The 23,170-nt window shown below is 33.9% G+C and overlaps 2 long non-coding RNA genes across 5 annotated transcripts in view; both read left to right on the forward strand.

The window, feature by feature from the left end:
- Nucleotides 1–230: 230 nt before the first annotated feature.
- The window catches only part of LOC137657865 (uncharacterized), a 29,219-nt gene continuing 6,279 nt past the window's right edge, over nt 231–23,170 (forward strand). The window contains exons 1-3 of one of the 2 annotated variants that reach the window (XR_011047225.1): nt 231–328; nt 20,935–21,096; nt 21,710–21,808. This is a non-coding gene — a long non-coding RNA (uncharacterized lncRNA). Of the gene's footprint in view, nt 329–16,293; nt 16,377–20,934; nt 21,097–21,709; nt 21,809–23,170 lie in introns of those variants that run through there. The other variant, XR_011047224.1, reaches the window with a different exon arrangement.
- LOC137657096 (uncharacterized) lies at nt 4,583–8,411 on the forward strand. Of its 3 annotated transcripts, none has more exons than XR_011047107.1 (4): nt 4,583–4,616; nt 5,886–6,000; nt 6,474–7,307; nt 7,631–8,411. It is a non-coding gene; the product is annotated as an uncharacterized lncRNA (long non-coding RNA). The 3 variants fall into 3 exon arrangements; XR_011047108.1 differs by lacking the exon at nt 7,631–8,411 and having other exon boundaries at nt 6,474–6,702; nt 6,823–7,445; XR_011047106.1 differs by lacking the exon at nt 7,631–8,411 and having other exon boundaries at nt 6,474–7,445.

The raw sequence follows: 23,170 nt of genomic DNA on the forward strand, positions 1-23,170 counted from the left end.
TTTAAGCATAACTTTGTCAGTTGTGTTCATGAAATGACGTTTGGCAACGTAAAAACATTTGTTTCTACCTTTTACCTGTACTTTTGAGAATGTTTTTTTTAAATACCTTGAGTCCAACCAACCAATAGGAGAATAGATTACAAAGCTGGTAGCTGAAAACGCCAATGAAAAGAGGTGATACAATTGTTAAGTGTGGTGGAGGTCTCTGGTTGGTTGAAGGAAGTCTTCGAGTCTTTGCTTGAGCTACTGTAGAGTCAGTGAAGCTATAGACATCATTTCGAGAAGACGTGTTGTTAATTAGTGCCTATTTAAAGAAGAAACATTTAAGGTAATTACCGGTCATTTTAAGTTTGGGTTTCTTAATTTTCGATACAATTTTAATTCAAAAGTTAAGTTTGATAATCAATATCTTAAAAGCATTTGATTGTGTTGTTTCGAAAAGTTTACGTATCGAGATATATATTCCAAGATACTTTAATGGCTGCTTTTCTGGTTGTATAGAGCAGGGGAACCCTACACTTTAGGTTTTCTGGGTGTGTCTTTATTCATTATAATTTACGAAGACATTGTTCAGTGTGATTTGAGTACTGATTACTCTCTCTGTATATATCTTTAATGCCTGGTGTTACTATAATCATTTATATCTCAAAATTTGATAGGTTTTTCAATAGGCATATAGTCTTTAATCACCCGTTTTGACCTAAATATAAAAAAGGTAAATCCTATATTGATGAAAATGTTGGTTAGCTATATTTTAATCCGATGTTATACCGTTATATGTCGTTTACTTAACTTACTTTAAGAACTGCTTCTCTGGCCCTATACAGCAAGGGAACCCTACTCTCTACCCGACCTTCATAGTCATTTTATCATCTGCATACCAAGGCATTCGACATTTCATACCACATTTTGTTCGTTTACTGTCAAATCCTCACTATCGAAGCACTTAGAGAACAAGAAAGTTTTCAGTTTCCTCTTGAAATCCTTAATATATTCAGTCTTTCAGATGACTAGTGGGAGCTTATTATAGTCTCGGGGCCCCATATTTAAAGGCTCAACGGCCTACAGTAAACATATATCCAGGTTCCAATAATTTGAAACTATTTGTAACTATTCTTGTGTTAACACGAATTGTTGGCTACACAATGTATAGCAATTCTCTTAGATATTTTGGACGCAAGGTTCGGATAACTTGATGGGTTATTGTACATATTTTAAACTCAATTCTTACTTGAATAGGCAGTCGATTGTAAATAAATTAGTGTATGGGTAATCCTTTCTTTAGGTGGGGCACTTTTTATCAGTCTTGCTCCACTGTTTATGATTTGTAACTTCTTAAGTTGCACTTTTAGTAAATTGTGGTGTTCTTCATGAAAGGTCTTCCATCAAAGATTCGATTACGTCAATATGGTTTTATTTCGGTGCCCTTTGCAGCATATTACTTTTCTTTAAAGGCTGCTTTCCTGGAACCCTACTCACAACAGGACTTACAAGATCTGTTTGTCGTATATATTCTTGGGTATTTTGCGTATCACACTGCATAGTTTGTGTTTATTGTTAAATCCGTATTATCGAAGTCATTTTATCATATAATGTGTCGAATTAGTTTTTTTTTTTTCTTTTTTTTTTCTTTTTTTTTACGTCTCAAGTGGTTCATACAGGTAAAATATAAAAGTAGACAGCCTATGAACAGGCAGGAAGAATGGTTCAGCTTTGTGTAGTGCAAGATCATGAAAACAGTAAGCAAAGAAAAAAATAGATGTTCTAGTTGTCAAATATGGATAAAATAACTGGAATAAATCATGTAAATGGCAGATAGGTTGTGCAATTATCACGTCAACATGGAGTGATTTATTGATAGGAACTGTTAACTTATAAATAAATAAAGTTTATATTATTCATTTTATAGCCCTGAAGCTAAATGATACCTTGGTATGTATAGGGTATGTAATCCATGGTAACAAACACAATAATCAAGTGACTACTTTTAATAGGACACACGACCAACTTCATATCAATTTGGCATTACCTAGTACTATTCAGGACGCTTTTAATGTAAAATTCTCATTTCTTTCTACCCAGCTAAGAAAATGTCTGTCAAATTTCTAACTGATCCGCTATGCAGTTCTAATTGTATAAAACATTCTAGCACATAGAAATTAAGTTCTTAATCTGGACGATGAGAAATTAATGACCAATAGGTAAGTAATGCAATTATATCTAGTTTTATTCTCTCTCTCTCTCTCTCTCTCTCTCTCTCTCTCTCTCTCTCTCTCTCTCTCTCTCTCTCTCTCTCTCTCTCTCTCTCTCTCTCTCTCTCTCTCTCTCTCTCTCTCTCTCTTTTAGTAGTCTTAAAGGCGTGAACGTGACCTATTGGTGCATCTGTCTTCCCTATAAATCTTGCTCTGAAATCTGGACTTCTGTATATCACTGGACATTGTAATCGAAGTCTGGTAAGTTGTAGTGACCTCATTCAGTTTGATATTTAGATATTTCAGGTGAGATATGACGTTAAAGCCTTAATTTACAGGTTTTTATAGGTTAATATCCTGTCTATGGACATTGAAAGCTGGTTTCAAGGTGTATTATTGATAGTTCGTCCTGATAAACAGCAGCCCAGGCATAACTTCAAAGTGTTCAGGTGTTCTGGAATGATTTGGTGTTGATAGGTGATTTATATTTCAATTTGGATGCAATGAAACATTGTTTAATGAGTTATAATCCCAAGGAGATTGCTGAAATACTAGTTATAGAAGTCTTGTTTATTGGTTGACAATGTTTCAGTACAACGACAGAGATTTTTATTACGTCAAGGTAAATGGCTTAGTAAATAGAGGGACATCTGAATTTAGGAGTTTAAGGAACATTTAATTGTTGTTGTAGAAGATAAAATTACTGAAAAAAATAACATTCTAGGCATAAATGTGACTTTTCTTTGCGTGTTTTCATTACTGGAGCTGAAAATTAGCAGTGAATTATAATTGTCATGTGCTGACTCTTAAATGGTTTGAATATTATAAGTAAAAGTGAATGACAAAATAGTTAAACCATGTACTTTTATATAGCTCTATTCATTCTAATATTCTTGATACCTTATACCTCCTAATATTCTTGATACCTTATACCTCCTAATATTCTTGATACCTTATACCTCCTAATTTTCTTGATACCTTATACCTCCTAATATTCTTGATACCTTATACCTCCTAAAAATGTTGAGAAAATACCATTGTTGGATGTGTCAGTAGTAATGTGGTTTTATATTGCACATACCACATACTACCTGACATATTTTCACATAGGCCACATATGTCTCATACACTACCTGACATATTTGTATATCGCCCACACATGCCATATACTTCCTGTCACAGTTTCACATTGCCCATTTATGACACACACTACCTAACACATTTTCACATCGGGCACACAAACCATATACTATGACACACATATATAAGTGTGCTACTTTTATAAGCACACATTGAGTATGTGTTGTTTAAGATTTGTAAAGCTGGGTAACGAAGTACATCTTATTAGCTTTAAAAAGTATTTATTGTTTAAAAACAAAAGAGTTAAACATCTCCATCATAGGAGGGAGCTGGTTTGGTCAGATGACAAATTCTGGTGAAGTATAGATATGAACTGATTAAACTATCGATATCACAGATATCGTATGCTTAGTTGATATAGCAATTTTATCACAACCTCGGAAGACACTTTTGTTCATCATCGTTAATTTCTTCTCCCTTCTGTTGGATATGAAGATTCATCTGGACACTATAATAAGATATTTACAGACCTTTGAATTAACATAATATTTCTTTATGAAGGACAAAAGTGCAACCATCAACCTATAGAATAAATGTCATGATCATTGTGATTTACGTCTTAATTAAACCATGTAATTGAATAATTTAACATCAGAACTGAATATTTAGTATATATATTTCTTTTTGAATATGGTGAAAGATTTTATTTCACAAAAGATAAAAAAATATTCGAGAAACAGGATTGGTGTTGGCATATACTCTCTCTCTCTCTCTCTCTCTCTCTCTCTCTCTCTCTCTCTCTCTCTCTCTCTCTCTCTCTCTCTCTCTCTCTCTCTCTCTCTCTCTCTCTCTCTCTCTCTCTCTCTCTCTCTCTCTCATTAAGGTTTCTTAAAATTGTAATTTTATAGAAATGTTAGGTCTCTTCAGCATTTTCTTGAAAGGTGACATCAAAAGTTCTCAAAAAGTTATATATTTCGTTAAAATTCTGGTTCATTCCCTTCAAATTTATATATGTGAATCATAAGTCCAATCTACATAATAGATATAATTATATGTAAGTACAGTTCTTATAATCACAAATGAGAGAGAATATAAGCTTTTAATTCAGTTTCCAGAAAAGTAACTAAGTAAAGTATCCAGAAGACTAGTGTCGGAAACTAAGCAATAGATGGCGACACTTTCAAATCAAGGACGCTAAAGTGAAAGTAACAGTTCTAGATATCTGTTTCGGATTTTGTTATCCTTGTTTTGTTAGTGTTGAAGCGAAGACTGAGGACATTTTTTTTCTGTGAAATTTAGTGTACTTTGACATTGGTGGTGTATTAACTTCAAAATTTTATATTGGTGAGTAATAAGGTTTTATTTTTTGTGGTGTTGTCACATTTTGGGTTGTAAAAAAAGTTTAATCCTTTACGTATTTAAATATGATAATACTACTGTGGATAAGGACACTATATTCCATGTATGGAATATATTTTAAAGGTTCTATGTTACAACGTTAAACGGTGTGAGTCTCGAATAGCTTCTCTTTTGATTAAGTGATTTTAATGAGTGCTTCTAATTGGCCATAAGTTTGGCTAATTAAATATACTGTGAAACTGGATTGGCAACTATATAAAAAGGTATTAGTAAAAACTGGATTATCTAGTTTTTAATATTTTAAGTTTTATTATTCACCTAATCGTTTAATGATGAATGTCTTAGTATATAGAATACAGTTGCAAAGTTAGGGTTATATAGGAAATGAAATTAGCTTAGGTCTAACTTATTTTGTATAACTTTTTTGGTAATTTTAGACCTTTAATTCCGTTAAAGCATGGAATCCACACAGAAATGGCAACTTTTTTGGTGTTTAATGAAATTAGGTAAAGGGAATATTCAACTTATGTTTTAGAGTAGCATATGAAAAGTGTAATTTCAATTGGGTACACAAAGGTAATGAGGACGGATAAAACTATTTTTACCACTGGTGTGATTAAATAAGAATTCTTCTAAGGACGTATACTAAACATTTAAGTACACCAAATGAAGATAGATTTAAAGGTGAATAGTTCGGTATTAATCTGAGCTGAAGTGTGGTTTGGGCCACTTTTAACTTGAAGATTAATATCTGTAGAATTTCTTGAGAAAGTTATCCCAGTTCTGGTCTATTAAAGAGGCTGTTGTGTATTGAGATATACTATCAGCTGATCACTTTAAGCGCTAGTGTGGATTATTTTATACTAAACCAATGTGATAATAAAAATCAAAACTAGGTGTAACTTCCGTATCATAAGCTCGAGAATTTAAAATTTTAAGATTTTCAGCCTTACGTAACAAAGAAACTAACTTTGCCATGAAGAAAGTGTCATGCTCCTGTCTGTCGGGCTTCTCTCTTGACTCATGCTTTCTACTCTTTATAGTTATTCAGTTTCAAATCTATCGTAAATGCTAACCGCAGACATAAAATTAAAGTTGCAAGTTGCTAAAGACTAAGTTTCCAGAAATTTGTCTACTGTAGTTTTGTGTATCACTGTTTTAGGGATTTTTTGTTCCACCTTTTTTTTTTTTTTTTAAGTCATAGATCTGACACACCTTAACTACTGAAGCCTAAAATCTTTTCCATTCTCTCAGGCGCTGGTGATCCTCAGTTTGGTGATCCTCAGTCTGGTGATCCTCAGTCTGGTGTTGATTTGGACATTTACTTGAAACGGAGAAATAATCTTGGACAGCTTTCTCCATAATCATTGTAAGTATTTAACAATTCTCGCTTTTGCTCACGTGTCCCTATTTTAGATTTGTGTTTTTTATATTCTTATACTAAATTTGCGCGTTGACATTGACTTAGTTCATTGAAGTTCAGGAATTATTAAATCTTTAATCGTATGACCTTCTAGTTCTTTTGATAAATAGTTCATTGAAGTTCAGTAACTTTTGAAATGCCTTTTTTACATTTTAGTTTTTGATATACATCACTGAAGTTCAGGCTAACTATTGAAAAGTTTTTCTTACATTTTAGTTTTTAATATACAGCACTGAAGTTCGGGCTAACTATTGAAATGTTTTTATTTGTACGACCTTCTAGTTTTTAATATATATTTCCTTGAAATTTAAACTTTTAGAATTTTCATTCGTCAACCCTTTTAGTTCTTATAAAAGTTTATAAAAGTTAGTATTCTCGAGTTTATTGGCAGAGATATTAAAACCTTAAATTCCTTCCAGGTGTTGTGATGCAGAGCTACCAACCCAGAATTATTGTTTAGCCTCTGGATAAATGGAAGTTTTTCAGAGTCAAACTCCTGTGAGACTTTTACGAGGAACATCAAATATAGCAACTTCAAGTCGACGTCGGTGGAAGCTCTCGTTAGGAGGCACTGGGCCTGCCAAGCACTACATAAGTGTTGACTTGACAAGCTGGTTATTGAAGCTTTTAACTCTGCAAATGATAAAGGTGCCTAGTTTCATTTTGTTTAACCTGAAAAATGATAAAGGTGCCTAGTTTCATTTTGTTTAACCTGAAAAATGATAAAGGTGCCTAGTTTCATTTTGTTTAACCTGAAAAATGATAAAGGTGCCTAGTTTCATTTTGTTTAATCTGGAAAATTATAAAGGTGCCTAGTTTCATTTTGTTTAATCTGGAAAATGATAAAGGTGCCTAGTTTAATTTTGTTTAATCTGGAAAATGATAAAGGTACCTAGTTTAATTTTGTTTAATCTGGAAAATGATAAAGGTGCCTAGTTTCATTTTGTTTAATCTGGAAAATGATAAAGGTGCCTAGTTTCATTTTGTTTAATCTGGCAAATGATAAGGTGCTTAGTTTTATTTTGTTTAATCTGGCAAATGTTAAAAGGTGCCTAGTTTTATTGTTTAATCTGGCAAATGTTAAAAGGTGTCTAGTTTCATTTTGTTTAATCTGGCAAATGTTAAAAGGTGGCTAGTTTTAGTTAGTTTAATCTGGCAAATGTTAAAAGGGGCCTAGATTCAATTGCAGTTTAATCTGGCAAATGTTAAAAGGTGGCTAGTTTCAGTTAGTTTAATCTGGCAAATGTTAAAAGGTGGCTAGTTTCAGTTGCAGTTTAGTCTGGCAAATGTTAAAAGGTGGCTAGTTTCAGTTTAAGTTTAGTCTGGCAAATGTTAAAAGGTGGCTAGTTTCAGTTCCAGTTTAGTCTGGCAAATGTTAAAAGGTGGCTAGTTTGGCAAATGTTAAAAGGTGGCTAGTTTCAGTTGCAGTATAATCTGGCAAATTTTAAAGGTACTTGGTTTCAGTTTGTTTAATCTGGCAAATGTTAAAGGTGCCTAGTTTCAGTTGCATTTTAATCTGGCAAATGTTAAAAGGTGGCTAGTTTCAGTTGCAGTTTAATCTGGCAAATGTTAAAAGGTGGCTAGTTTCAGTTCGTTTAATCTGGCAAATGTTGAAGGTACCTAGTTTATATTAGTTTAATCTGGCAAATGTTAAAAGGTGCCTAGTTTCAGTTGCAGTTTAGTCTTGCAAATGTTAAAGGTGCCTAGTTTCAGTTGCAGTTTAATCTGGCAAATGTTAAAGGTGCCTAGTTCCAGTTCCAGACTAATCTGTAGGTGCACTCGGTCAGCCGTAACTTTGACAGTAAACAGTGTAAGCTCTCTGTCCTAGGCTTGCTCGATCTGATGCTATACAAATGCAAGGATAACTCTCTACCACTGAATTAACCAGAAAGCTAAATAGTACAAATAGACTAGACTTGTTGCAAATTGCCAAAATTACTCTAAAGAAAGACCTGAAAGTTTTTTTATTTTAATGTAGTTTTTGTTAACTTAAAATGATCAAATAAATTTAAATTTATTTTAAATCTACTCTAGAATATGTATTAAAGACTTGGTAGTTCAGGACTTAGACCTAAATTTTTTTTGTATTTTGATGCATCTTTTTTTTAACGTAATAATTAATCTATACATTAAATTTACTTAATGTATTAACGACTTTGTAGATGAAGACACTAATTTTAGTTTAATGCTTTTCGGTCCATGTTAAGATTTGTGTAATAGTTTTATCTTTTAATTCAATTTCAATGTTCAGTAACTATTTATAGTTCAAAATTATTTGAGCTGATCTCCATAGCTAATTTAAGAAGCTTTGTTCCTATCACAAATTTTGTCTAAATCATAAAACTTTGTTTTAATTTAGAACTTCAGTTGTATTTTTCTTCTAATAAAATATCAAAATTTTATTTTTAATTCATATTTGAATATATAAGCTTTTCTTGTTCTAAGACTTTTTTTTTATTGGTAATTTTCCTTTGAAATGTCTCATTTTATCTTTTAAATTCTTAATACATAATTATTGGTAATTTTCCTTTTATAAAATATCAAAACTTTTTATCTTAAATTTGTAATACATAATTATTGAACTTTTTCTTGTTCTTAGACTTTTGTCCTAATCTTAATTACATTGAATAGTTTTTATAAGTTTTTCTTATGGTATATTTGAAGTTTTTGTCCTAATTTTAATAACTTTAAATAGTTTTTGAAAGTTTTTCTTTCGGTATAATTGTTTTCAATCATGAAGGTTTTCTTAACTTTAGCCAAATAGTTTAATGTGATTTAGCCATATGGTATAATATTCTTGCTAATGTTTCAAGGCATAAGAATTTTTGAAGTAGAGGGATTATATATTTCTTGTGTGTGTAAAAGTTTGTTGCAAGATTTAATTTCAATTTTACTACGCTGATTTATAAAGAAACTGGTTACTTTCCTTGTATAAATAGAATCTCTGGTACCTTGTCTCTTTGTACAAATATAAACCATTCAGAGTATTGGATTACCCATAAAATCAGGGTTTGAAGTGTCTTATTACCAGATATTAAGGAGTAAAAAGTTATTAAAATGAGTTTACTGGAGTTTACTGGTTATTTAAAGGTTTTGATCTCTGGTATATACAGATTGCTGAAGTTATTTTATATGTAGAAATCTGAGTTTAGATTATCAGGTAATTTGCATAACTAAAATTTTAGTTCATAGAGTACGTTAATGGAAAATTCTTGAAAGCTGGTTAAGTGTAGAACAGTATAAACTTGGTAATAAAGTGAGCTACAGTATATAGCAAAATTAAGTCAGAAATTCGGATTCCCATAATTCAAAAGAAATGATGACTCAGGGAATTAATAAATATATTTAAAATCTTCCTCCTGAGGAAGTGGTCTTTGGTTAATTTAAATATAGGCAGCTCCTATTCTTGAAAAATACTGAATGAGGCAGCTCCTATTTTTGAAAAATACTGAATGAGTCTTCAGTAGAGTTATTTTTCACTGTGGATACAAAATTTATAGAACATTATTTAAAAATATTCTAGAAGTAGTTCCTTTGCAACACCAGATTGGTGTTCAGTTTGGGCGTTAATAACTAATGTATAAAACAAATTTACACTACTTGGGTACATTCACTTAATTTTAATGTCTCGTGACTTGGATCCAGAGATTAGTTTTGAAATTGCTTCAATTGAAGGAACTTTTTGATAGGAAATGAAGTGGAGTTTACAGAGATGGTTACCCAAAATTAGTTCTGAAAGGGAACCCCTAGTACCATAGGGGAAAAGTACTCTGTATTGGTTTCTTGTGGCTAAAAGATTAAATGTAGTACTTGGGAGTGCTTTTGTTAAAGTGGGTCATGGTGTACAATAAACAGAGGTATCTGGAATTTTCCTTGTAGAAGAGAACTTTTAATACCGTCCTTGATAAGTTCAAAATGAAAAAAAAAAAAAAAAATTCTGGGAGGTTTTGGCCAGACCCCTTCTCCACACTGACTTCGCTCCCAGTGACTTGTGGCAAGTCCACTTGACCAGAGAATGTCTTGGATTTAACAAACCTGACGAACGAGAGTAAGCTTGAAGGTTTTAAATATGGCATTGATACCAGTGCAATGATCTTAATTTTCGTAAACTAATTTTTTTCTGAAGGTAGGGCAATGCTAAAAGTCAGGCATTAAGCATCTTTGCCCATCCCAAAGTATTTTATCAAATGAATTAACAGTGCATATACATTAGATATTAAACGCCATTGTAGGTGATATATACATTAATTAAAATCACGTGGGTTAGCGATACATATTTGTGAGAATCTTACCAACCAAGAATGATTTCTCGACTGTTATGATGAAATGCTAAACTTGGTTTAAAACAGCAGCTTGGACACTAACTGCAAGTGATGTATGGTACGATAAGCTGTGTACTTGACAAAAATTGAGAGTAGAGAGAAAACTCTATTAGTGTCATATTAGATGTATGAATCTGAATTAATGTATAAAGTAGATCTTTAAAAATAGCAACTACAAACTCAAATTAGTAGGAATCTTTTATAATCTAGAGAAAAAAATAAAACTTACTTTGATACTTTAGCATGTTTACAGTGGTCTGTCTTTTTAAATATTTCAGGCATCATGCATGTAGCCTAGTATGGGTTTTGATGACAGACTTTTATAAAGAATGGTTCAAATTATCTATAAAACATCCATTGTTACAATACTTGTGTACCAGTATTTATATGAACAAAGTGCTTTAAAGAATTCAGGTCTTTAGTTCCTAGCATTTACTATGACTTTAATATATACTGCATTAAGAACAAAATTATTGCTAGCTTTAATAATCTAATTAAAATAATGATCATGGGTACAATAAAGAATGCAATATATAAACAATTATTCCTGGAATATAAAAAAGAACTTGATTCATAGAGACACTAGGCAAGGGCTGATAAGAATAAAAATAGAGCTAGAAAATATTACTCTCCTTAAGGAGCTATTGCCAATAGTACACCTCTAACGGCATACATTATGTACTAAAATGGTACCCCACCCCCATCTGTATCTTGACTCTGAATGGCCTCCTAGCGCTATCATATGACTCAAATCCCAAAAAGGAAAAAAAATCCATCTAAGTAGGCTATATGAAATAGTTTAATGTCAGCGTTTATGTCGATATTTTCCTTTTATTCTGAGTTGATTCTAGTTAGAATCATATCTTAAAGCTTTATAAATACATCAAAATAATATTTCTAAAGTAATAGATTAAAAATACTTGCTAAGATGATCGTAAAATTAAATTGTCTTGCGATAATCATGGTATTGTTAAGTAATATACTTAAGGTACCCATTTAAAATTTGTCGTTTTCTTTTACCATACATAATAACGTTTTCTTCTTTTATAGAGCGTAGACTAATTTAAGCATAACTTTGTCAGTTGTGTTCATGAAGTGACGTTTGGCAACGTAAAAACATTTGTTTTTACCCTTTACCTGTACTTTTGATAATGCTTTTTTATATACCTTGAGTCCAACTAACCAATGGGAGATCTTTTTACAAAGCTGGTAGCTGAAAACGCCAATAAAAAGAGATGATACAATTGTTAGATGTGGTGGAGGTCTTTGGTTGGTTGAAGGACTTCTTTGTTTGAGCTACCGAAGAGTCATTGAAGCTAAAGACATCATGTTGAGAAGACGTGTTGTGTAGCTAGTGCCTATTTAAAGTAGAAACATTTAAGGTTATTACCGGTTATTTTAAGTTTGGGTTTTTACATTCTCAGGGATACAATTTTAATTCAAAAGTCAAGTTTGATAATCAATATCTTAAAAGCATTTGATTGTGTATTTTCGGAAAGCTTACGTAATGAGCAATATACTCCAAGATACTTTACGTTTACTTTAATGGCTGCTTTTCTGGTCCTATACAGCAGGGGAAGCCTACACTTTGAAGGTTTTCTGTGTGTGTCTTTATTCATTATAATTTACGAAGACGTTGTTCAGTGTGATTTGAATTTTGAATAGAATCTCAATACATTATAATGCCCTATATTGCTATAGTCATTAATATCTCAAAATTTTATAGGTTTTTCAGTTGGTATATTGCCTTTAATCACCCGTTTTAACCTAAATATAAAAAAAAGGTAAATCCTATCTTGATGAAAATGTTAGCTAGCTAGATTTTAATCTGAAGTTATACCATATTATATCGTTTACTTGACTTCTCTAAGGGCTGCTTCTCTGGTCCTATACAGTAGAGGAACCTTACTCTCTACCTAACCTTCATAGTCATTTTATCATGTGCATACCAAGGCATTCAGCATTTCACACCGTATATCACTCGTTTATTGTCAAATCTAAACCACTGAAGCACTTAGAGAACAAGAAAGTCTTCAGTTTCCTCTTGAAAGCCTTAATATATTCCGTCTGTCAGATGACTAGTGGAAGCTTATTGTATAGCCTTCGGGGCCTACAGTAGACATATATCCATGTTCCAATAATTTGGAACCAATTGTATCTTCTCGTGTTAACGAGATTTGTTGGCTGCACAATATGTAGTAATTCTCTTAGATATGTTGGCTGTCCGGTTTTGATAACTTGATGGGTTATTGTACATATTTTAAACTCGATTCTTTCTTAAATAGGCAGTCAGTGCAAATGAATTAGTGTATGGGTGATCCTTTCTTTAGGTGGGGCACCTTTTATCAGTCTTGCTCCACTGTTTATATTTTGTAACTTCTTAGTTGAACTTCTGGTAAATTGTGGTGTCTACATCATGAAGGGTCTTCCATCAAAGATTCGATTACGTGAATGTGGTTTTATTTCTGTGCCCATGCAGCATATTACTTTACTTTAAAGGCTGCTTTCCTGGTCCTATCACGCAGGGGAACCCTACTCACTACAGGACCTACTACATCAGTTTGTCGTATATATTCTTAAGTATTTTACGTATCACACTGCCTAGTTTGTGTTTATTGTTAAATCCATATTATTTTATTGAGGATATTGGCTGTATTTTTAATTCCTGGAAGACTTATCGACGTCATTTTATCATATAATGTTTCGAATTATTTTTTTTTTTTTACATTTTGCATTTTACAACGTCTGCAATGGTTTATACAGGTAAAATATATCAAAAGACTTGATCCCACAATGTGAAAAGTAGACAAAATCCAACGTTGCATTATATCATGTAATAGTTGGTTAGATATATTCTATCTTGACATAGAAATTTTTTAATAAGAAGTCACACTGGACCAGATATAAGCCACTCTACCCATTAGTAGGAGAGGTGACTTCAGCGTGGTATGAAATAGAAGTCAGAGGAAATTTTTCACCTTCAACCGTCACCATGGAGGTCACTGCCAGTGACGAGGGTGGACCGAAGATTTATACCAAGAAGAATACCAAGGAAGTCTCGCATTTGTATTCGCAATGACCATTGCAAAGGTAGTCTGAAAACTTCCATAAGTATAGACAATCTTGATGTTGGAGCAATACACAATCGTGATCCCAATCCAGCCTCTATAAAAGTTGTCAAAGACAATGTGAACCTAGAGCACATCAAGGAAGCAACACTCAACGCCCAGGATTTGATTGGACAGACACCCTCTGAAACGCATTCTTTGGGAATACATAGAACTTTAGACTTACTTCCAGACACTCTTCCCAAGGACTTCCTGTCTAAGGTTGTGCAAGACATCGTTGGCAGCCCATGAACTGGCAGGAAGAATAGTTCGACTTTTTGTAGTGCAAGATCATGAAAAGAGTGAATAATAATAATAATAATAATAATAATAATAATAATAATAATAATAATAATAATAATAATAATAATAATAATAATAATAATAATAATAATAATAATAATAATAATAATAATAATAATAATAATAATGTTCTAGTCATCAAATAAGGATAAAATAACTGGAATAAATTATGTAAAGAGCAGATAGGTTGAGCATATCACGTCAACATGAAGTGACTCATTGATAGGAACTGTTAAATTATAAATAAATAAAATACTAAAAACATTACCTTGCCATACCGTATGATATTGTCTACTTTTCCCATTGTGGGATTATGCCCTGTGGTATTGTATCTTGTGGGAATTTGTCTGTGGGAATTATGTCCTGTAGGATTTTGTCCAGATACTGGTGTGGGTAGTGGTGAAGATGGATGGTGAGGAGGGAGTGAAGAGGGGAGAAGGTTGAGAGGGAGGCAGAGAATTAGATGTCGAGATAAGGTGAAGGATAATATGGAGAGAAGAGGTTTAGTGGAAGAGTTCGCATCAGGCAACCGACCATTTAACGTAGGTATAATGGAGGAAAAAGAAAAATAGTTATCATTATTCTTTTAAAATATTATTTTAAGATTCCATTTCTTACCAATTTAGTCATTAAAACAGACAGAATATCGAAATTAAAAGAAATGAGAGACATAAAATAAAACAAACTCGGATATACAAGTATACTCGAGCACACTATTCTATCCGTTTCCTTATTTCCTTTCCTCATAGGGCTATTTTCCCTGTTGGAGCCCTTGGGGTTATAGCATCATTTCTCAATTAAGGTTGTGGCTTAGCTAGTAATGATGATAACAATAGTAAATCAGTAATTCTACATTTGGCATTTAAAATAGGTGTTGTCTTCTCCATTAGAGAGGCCATGCCCCTTATATTACCAGCCGTAGTTTATGGCTTTCTCGAATAAATAATTATATTTCCTAGCTTTCATTGATTGAAATAATAGAAATATAGCCTTTTTTTAATAAATTTCTTGTATTTATTCTGTCTGCATTCCACAGCTTCGAAAACCTCTATTTGTATTGTCCGCTCTTTTCTTTTACCAACATTATTTACCCAAAACCCTATCAAAAGTCATTATTTTCTAGCTAAATAGTGTAATAAATTCAATTAAATTTTGTTTTTTAAGTTATATATATAAATTATCACGACTTTGAAGAAGTTTTTTATTTTTCAAGGTTTTGATTGAAATTATAACAATAGTTTTATTCTAAGATAAACTTCCTAACTACGTTGCTAGTAAGGATTTTTAACTAGATTATTTTTATAATTTTTAGCTAATATTAGCAACTACTGTTATTTGGAAATTATATATAGATTTATCTTCTTTCTTTTGATACATTCAAACTATAAAAATATTCACAATTTGGTTAGATTTTTCGATTTCCTTCATTGTTTACATTTAAAGTTTTCAGTTAATACTTCTCTTATGATAATCTAGTTATCTTTCCTTTGTTACCAGATGTCTCTACTCTCCCTAGTTCCATTTTCCCGAATAGATATTATTCCATATTGTCCTACTTTTAATACATTTTAGGATATAGAAGAGCAACGTAATATATATGAATAGTTTTATGCATAAATGAAGGTTTAAAAGCAAAGAAACAATTGAATGTAACGTTTACGTATGTGGCAGCTTCTCTATGGCTGTCAGTCACTGGATGGGACACGCCCCCTTTTCTGTCATCTACGATTTAAGGCCTTTTCCGAATAGCTATCTGCTTATTATAATTATCATTAAACAATTTATTCATGAAATAAAGTTATTGTTTTATTCAGAAGCCTTTATTTATTTCAATATCTCGTTTCGTGGTTTTAAAATATTCCATTTTAAATGGCACACCTTTTTGCATTACCAAATCTTGTTTACAAAAAACCCTTCAAGATTTCTTAATTTTATGTAATATATCAAGTTATATCTTATATTGTTTAATAGAAAAAGAGTTTTGTTTATATTCACTTTATATCTATCAATAATATTATTTGTTAATAGTAATTATAATCTTAAGACAATATATTCTTTATTGAAAAATATGTCGACGTATAGTTTTGCTAAAAGATATTTTAAATCGATATGTATATGTCTATTTTAGGCGCTGTTACTCTTAATATTCTGTGAAAATTGTGTCTAATTATTCATTTATCCAAATTACATATAAAATTTATAATGAATTCCGTAGTTTCTTTGAAAATTTGAATAAAACTTTATTATTCACCGGAAAATTCAACTTTTAAAAAGCTGCCACAAGTTCCTAGTACTCTTGACCACTTTTACTTAATTATCACGTTTTAAACCTAATGCAGAGAGAAATGTTTATGCTTATTTTAATATAAAATAGATAAGTAACAAAATTAACTGAATTGGGTATATTAAAAGTTATACATATTAAGATAAGGAATAAAAGAATAATGTTATTGTTATACATCTGGCAGAAATCACTCCAGTCAGCTGGGTTCAGAAGTTCAGCAAGTTTCTGTTGTCATTTGTTTGTTGTCCATTGTAGAGTGGTCTGTTGTACACTTGTGCCATTTTCCATAGTTATACATATTTCCATGTAAGTTCAGTTATTTCGTCAGTTCTGTTAATGAATATCATTGCTACTGTTCATTTATTACACTCAAAATGTGACATAATTGCTGTAAATTACTTATAAATCGCACAATTATTCTGTGTCAGAGTACAGTGTTTTGTCCTGGCCAATGGCGGTCATCATGGTAGACAATTTTTATATATATTTTCGGCTGATGATTAGGGTTCATTGCTATTTATTTAAGACCGAATACAATGGTATGTGCACATCAAATTTCTGTATTATGATTCATATTTTGCACAATGTTTTCGAGTTTAGAAGAAATGAGAAGATTCTTTGTTGATTCATACCTCGAGGGTTGTAATTTTCTTCGTGAAATTCTTAGTTATAACCTCGTGATTATTTAGTATGGAATATGAAGGTTTATAACCTTAGGTTGTATTTATGGTTGTGTAGAATTATTGATATATATAACGCTAGCTATTTTCCTGTCAGGCCTAAAGACACATTCTACAGTGTATTTCAGGCCGAAAGTTACAGTAATAAATCAGGTTAGAAGAAGCAGGTGTATTCTGTGCCCCATAAATTGTATTGTCAAAATTATATGGGGTTGATTTTTTGATGCTGCTGTCTATGGTTAAAGACTTCTTTGGGAGTAAGGGTATTCTTGAAATCGTAACTTGAGTATCAACATTACTTTGACTGGGCTAAGCAAGTATTTTTGTCCAACTCATGCTCTTCTCAACTAATTAGTACAACCATTACGACTGCCCAATTGTGGGAAAAATTATTGACTTTTAAATACAGGTATGAATATGTATTTGCTGACTGGTCTCTGTTAGTGGCAAAGTAAAGCAGAGTTTCAATACTTTTATAGGAGCCTTTGTAGGGTGACGGCCAGATCCGTTTTCATTCATAGAAAATGGGAATATTATAAAGTGGGGTGAAAATGGGAATATTATAAAGTGGGGTGGACTGTGGGCCGTCATTCTAAAATCGAGTTCGTAGAAAACTGGAATATTCTGAACTGTGGCCGTTGGTCTTAAAAACGATTTTGGCGGGAGAAGCTAACTTAAAAAACCCACCTAACCTATGCTAAAAGATGTATCCTTACCCAGGGGGGTTCCCCCCCCCCTTACCTACTACGGGAGCGAGAAGATTCGTGGCCGGAGTAAGAACTCGAGCCACAAATTTTCTGGTAATTTAGGGTTTTCGGTAAAAAACAAAACTGTGCGTTTAAGCACATATTTAAGATCCGTAGACCATTTCCAAACGTTTTTATTCTATACAAGATAACAGTCGGAGCGATAATAAGCAAATTAGGACGCTTGGCCGTAGCGCTACAAACTACACCTTTTGTAGCCTATATGGTTTTTTGGCGACTGGTTGTTCGTAGCCATTGGACATGACTTGAGAGGAAATTAAAGGGATATGAACTACTCTAAGGTACTTCAACCTAACCTGACTCATATTGCAGCATCCGTACTTGCCACTCTCCATATTAGTGATGCCCACCACTTTATTTTTCCATGCGTCCTATCTTATGTCTGCGGTTTGGCTGCGCTATTATTTTGGTAACATTTCAGTGGACTACAACCAGCCTTTTTTGCATGAAAAATCCCATTTTCTGTTAGTGTTATTGCGTTATTATTATATTCTGGGAAACTATCGTGTTCTGAGGATCACCTTCAATCAGGTTCCCCAGGAGGGAATCCGAGTTTTTGGTGGATTAAAATAAAAACCAAAGGTTTAAAAATGTTAAGAGAAAATCAACAAAACAACAACAAAAATAATGGGAAAAACTATTTTCAATGCCAAAGTTAGTGAAACGCCTACAGACTACTGTAATGACGGCAGAAGTACAGTACCTCTCTCGTACACAGTCTTCTCTCGAGCAGCGTTGTCTGAAGTATCTTTTTTTCCCTGAGCACTTGTTTCTAAAATGGTTTATGCTCCTCAATTGCTGAGAATAGGTGAATTTACATTAAATTTGGAAATTGATTGAACTCCACTATGGTATGTCTTCTGAGTATAGTTAATTTTTTTTAGTGAGGCAGATTTGCACCGACTTGTAGGGGTGTCCATTTAACTCGGAAAAGTGTCCTGATAGCTGATTGGTCGGAACTATTTTTGTCTGAATAGTTCCGAGCAATCTGCTATCAGGAAACTTCTCCGAGCTAAAAGGGCACCCCTGCGAGTCGGTGCAAATCTGCCTCACTAAAAAAAATTGGCTATAGTCATACTAGGATCTGAAGAAGGGGGATAAAATTACCTCTGATAACTTGAGCTTAAATATTTTTAAGATCTTGAGGTTCCACCACCTTTTCGATTAGGTGAGAAATTAGAGTTTTAGTGAATATTTTAAAAAATATATAAATCTATTTGTAGGCTGTCAGTTAAAATATTTTTACTAGAAATTTGGACAATTATATACATATTATTAACACAAGATTAGGATTAATCAGGCAAGGATAGGTTCCATTTCATTGTTTATTTACTTAACCCTCCCATTTATTCATTTCCTTGTTAATGTTTGCCATGGTTCGTTCCTTCACCAATACAAAATATAGTCCTTCAATAATTCCACTGTAACGTAAGCGAACCAGGAACGACCACTTGAACTTTTGGTGAGGTGAGCATAGTTGCCATTCGGATGAAGAAACACTTGCTTTGTCTTCAGCCGCCAAAGTGTACAGAAGTATTTCTCGGCATCCACGTCCGGCTGTTTTAATCCTTTTCTTTGAATACAGTACTGGGTACGTTCTACTCGGGGAGATAATCCCAGTACGGTCTTGCTTCATTCGCTGGGTACGTACAGTACCAGGAACATTCATATCTTTAAGTATACACTTCTGTTTGTGGTACAGCTGCTCTTGTTCTTTAAGAGAATGAGCATATGCACTGCAGGCAGAAATGAAGGGCTCTACCCGTTCAAGGTCTCGTGCAAGAGTACGACCAAGTACGTGTACTGTGTCAGGAAGCAGGCATATGCCTTCGTCCTTACATGCCTTGGGTCGTTCCCAAGGCGCTTTGGTGACATAACTACCATGCTCACAGTGAATAAAATCTGCTAGAGACAAATAAGAGTCCACAGAGATCCTCTTGCTTGGCTGAGTTGACAGGATCCTCCCCAATCCAATCTCACCCTGCTTAGCCTTAAGTCTTGGTGGTCGGCCCTCAATGTCTTTTGAAGGAATGGGTAGCTAAGGCTACTTCACCCAAGTGAGCTCAGTGTTGACACTAGTAATTTTAGTTTGGTGACCCTGATATTAATGACCCCAGTGGTAATCCCCCTGTGCAGTGCTTCCTAAGTGTGACCGGTTTCATGGTTCCTTCCTGCTGTAAACCCAGCATCTTTGTTGTAATCCCCAGTGAGTGTCTTAACTTCCACTGTAACATTGTTCCCTAGTTTTGTAGTTCCTGTTGGAGTAACCAGTGTGGTTACTAGGTCCCTCACGAGACAGGAAGCATCGTTCTGTGGTATTGCAAAAATTTGAATTTTAGATCTAAAGTAGAATGGTTGTCTGGTCTTAATCTCTCCTTCCTCTATCTGGGGCATGAAACAGTCAAACCATTACTCTCTAGATCTGACAAGGCTGGTATGCTATGCTTCCTTCCAAGTTCCATTCTTTAGAATCTAACAAAGTATCTTCCCCGTCCCTCCTTTTTGAGGAGGAGGATGACTGATTTTATACCAACCTATTGAACATCATACGCCTGGTATATCATCCCAGACTGCTATCCCCTTTAGGGGAAGGGATTCTTTGTGATGGACTGATAGGGAGTTTGAGTCCTCTCCTTTTCTCCCATACTCTACCAGACAAACACTAACACTCCCAGGGAAGAAAAAGAACCAGCCAGTGAAGTTCTAGGAGGAACTTCCTGTCCACCAATGACCAAATGTCTTGTTTAAAAGATAAATGGTTTGTATATGCATAGGAACAAAGAAATTTTGAAAAAGTATTTTTCCTAGCAATAAAAAGCTGAGTCTTCAAGTTTCAACTTTCTACTTCAACCATCCCTCACAGTCCTGAGTTGAAGGTCAGAAGTTGAGTCTGACTGGCAGGTGGGCAGAGCTATTCACCCGCAAGCACCACACGATGTTAACGAGGTCCACATGTCGTTAATTACCTTTTTAATGAATTCAACAGTTGTTAGAGTACCCTAAAGGCATCCCCTATTTTAAAGCACTCTTGTTTGCTTAGGAAAAGAACAAATTACTTTATTAAAATTTTTATTTATTGCAATTTATGGAGACTAGCTTTTGATATCTAAATTACCCTGTGGTGAGCCATGTGATCTAAATTCTTGAGGGGAGAGCTGGTATTGGAAAACAGCTTAAACTTAAATCAGTTGAAGATAATCATGTTTCAGGGTAGGGTTCAAATGATATTTTTGTAGAGAATTTTTATTTTGCTGTGCAATAGACTCCTGGATAAATGAAAATGGGTATATTTCCATTCTATTTTTTTTTTTATTTGTATGGCCTTGAGTAGTTATATCTGTGGGTACAGTATTAAGAAAAGAATTTAGATAATGTAGCTGTTGCATTGTGTGTACTTAATGGAATATCTTCTTGCAGATAATGGCGTACGTTGTCAATTTGAAAGGAAAATTATCTTCAGAATTTGAGCACCATTCGACCTACCCTCGGGTTCCTCCAATAAGAGAGACATTTTGAATAGAAGACACAGCTGATGAGAGAAGAGAAAATACCTTTCTATATGCATCCAATATGTTAAAGGCACGTATCACAGATAGAGACCATTAGGGTTAATCTTTTATGGTATGACTGATTTTCTCTTCGTGTTTTTTTTTTTTTTTTTTTTTTTTTTTTTTTGCAGACCTATGTCAAGTTTATATTATTTATTTTATAGCCCTGAAGCTAAATGATACTTTGGTATGTATAGGGTATGTAATCCATGGTAACAAACACAATAATCGAGTGACTACTTTTAATAGGACACAGGACCAACTTCATATCAATTTGGCATTACCTAATACTATTCAGTACCCAGCTAAGAAAATTTGTGTCAAATTTTTAACTGATCCGCTATGCAGTTCTAAATGTATAAAACATTCTAGCACATAGAAATTAAATCTCAAAAAATAGGCGACACCAATGAAGGTCCATACTAGTATTAAATTCATCATGTGTACTATAACACCCAGCAGAATTGGTAATCATTTCAAGACCCAATAAAGATCTATACATGTTGCACTGTGTAGGCTACTCCTGTCATGGTATATTAACACTTAGGTAAATTTGTCTGTTTATAGCATTTATTTACATACATAGATTTTTTATTAGTTTTTTCATAATCTGATAAACTTAATGTATTTTTTTCCTATTTTAGGTGACCTTTACAGCAACAAAGCAATGGTGTATGAGGCTTCTGTAAAGCAGATTGTTCTCGGGTCTGAATTGACATTGGAAAACAACAATGTGATGAAAGGTAAATAGGACAAATGTACCAGAGTTTTGCAAGGTAATAGGATTTTATAATTGGTATTTGAAACTCCAAATAAAAGGATATCCAAATACTGTAATTGAATCTCTCGTAAAGGAGTAGCACCATCAGTGTATTACTTAGTGCTATACAGTATCTTTTTTGGCCACTAGCTGCCCTTTATTTTAAATCTTCACCTATATAAATGAGTGATGAATGGACTCCCAGGCCCCATTATTGGAGCCTTATATCCAAAATTTGTGTATTCAATTCAGGAATTGGTCCTTTTTTGGGCCTCGGCTGTCTCACGAGTTCACCTACCAGTCCCCTTGGTAAGACTTGAATTTAAACAGTATTCTTTTCAATTGTGTTATTCTCATGAATTTATCAAATTTAAACTTAGTATTGTGTAAGCAAAGTTAGAATAAATTTATCAATTTAAGTCAAAAACAGCATTAGTGTCTTCTAAGACTTGAACAAACCTTTTTCAGTTTTAGCTTCAATGTCTTGGGTGTTGAAAGCACTAACCTTACGATTGTGATATTAGTCAGAACTTTTTAATCTACAAACTCTTGTATGGGGAAATAATTTTGAATACAATACTTGAATGTCTAAAATTTATTTGTTCCGTAACCGAAATACAAACCACGCTATTTACATAGGGTTTACTTCCGGCGTAGCTGAAGTGACGAGCCATTAGATTTTAACGAGGGTTAAAGTACCCCCGCGCTAGTTAGCACGGGGGTAGGGGAGGGGTACCTAGCTACCCCTCCCCCCTCCACACACCGGTGAGCTGCCTCACTTCACTTTTGGCTCGGACGATGTACAGACTTTTCTGTCCTGTCCTCGCATATTGACAGCCTTAATATGTTTGCTTTTTCTTCCAGTGTGTGTTTGTTTGAAGTTGGCCTCTACCTTTGCTTTCCACCATGCAGAAATGCCCTGGACTTCCCGATCGCCCCTGTGGAACTTTTATGTCGGCGATCGAGACAGACCCTCACACCCTTTGCCCGCAGTGTCGAGGTCAACGGTGTAGTAATGATAATCTGTGTATGGAATGTCGGGAGTGGCCTACCTCCCAGTGGGAGAGGTTTGCGCGGCGGCGTAAGAAGAGTTCTAAGAGACACCGTTCTTCCCCCCAGGGGAAGGAAGGCTCCAAGGACTCTTCTTCCGTTGCCTGAACCTCCTCCAAAGCTCCCACTCGTTCGGTCTCTCGTGAGAGGCCGCTGAGTGGTAGCGTAGGCCCTTCTTTTGTTTCCCAAACTCGGTGTGTGGGAGAGGGCGTTGCCTCCCATAGCGAGGCAGCTAGGATATTATTGATTTTGTAGATTACGACCAAATTGTGTCTAATGATGATCTTTTCCAGCT

Source organism: Palaemon carinicauda, chromosome 18 (genome assembly GCF_036898095.1).
Source record: "Palaemon carinicauda isolate YSFRI2023 chromosome 18, ASM3689809v2, whole genome shotgun sequence".
NCBI classification, from domain to species: domain Eukaryota; kingdom Metazoa; phylum Arthropoda; class Malacostraca; order Decapoda; family Palaemonidae; genus Palaemon; species Palaemon carinicauda.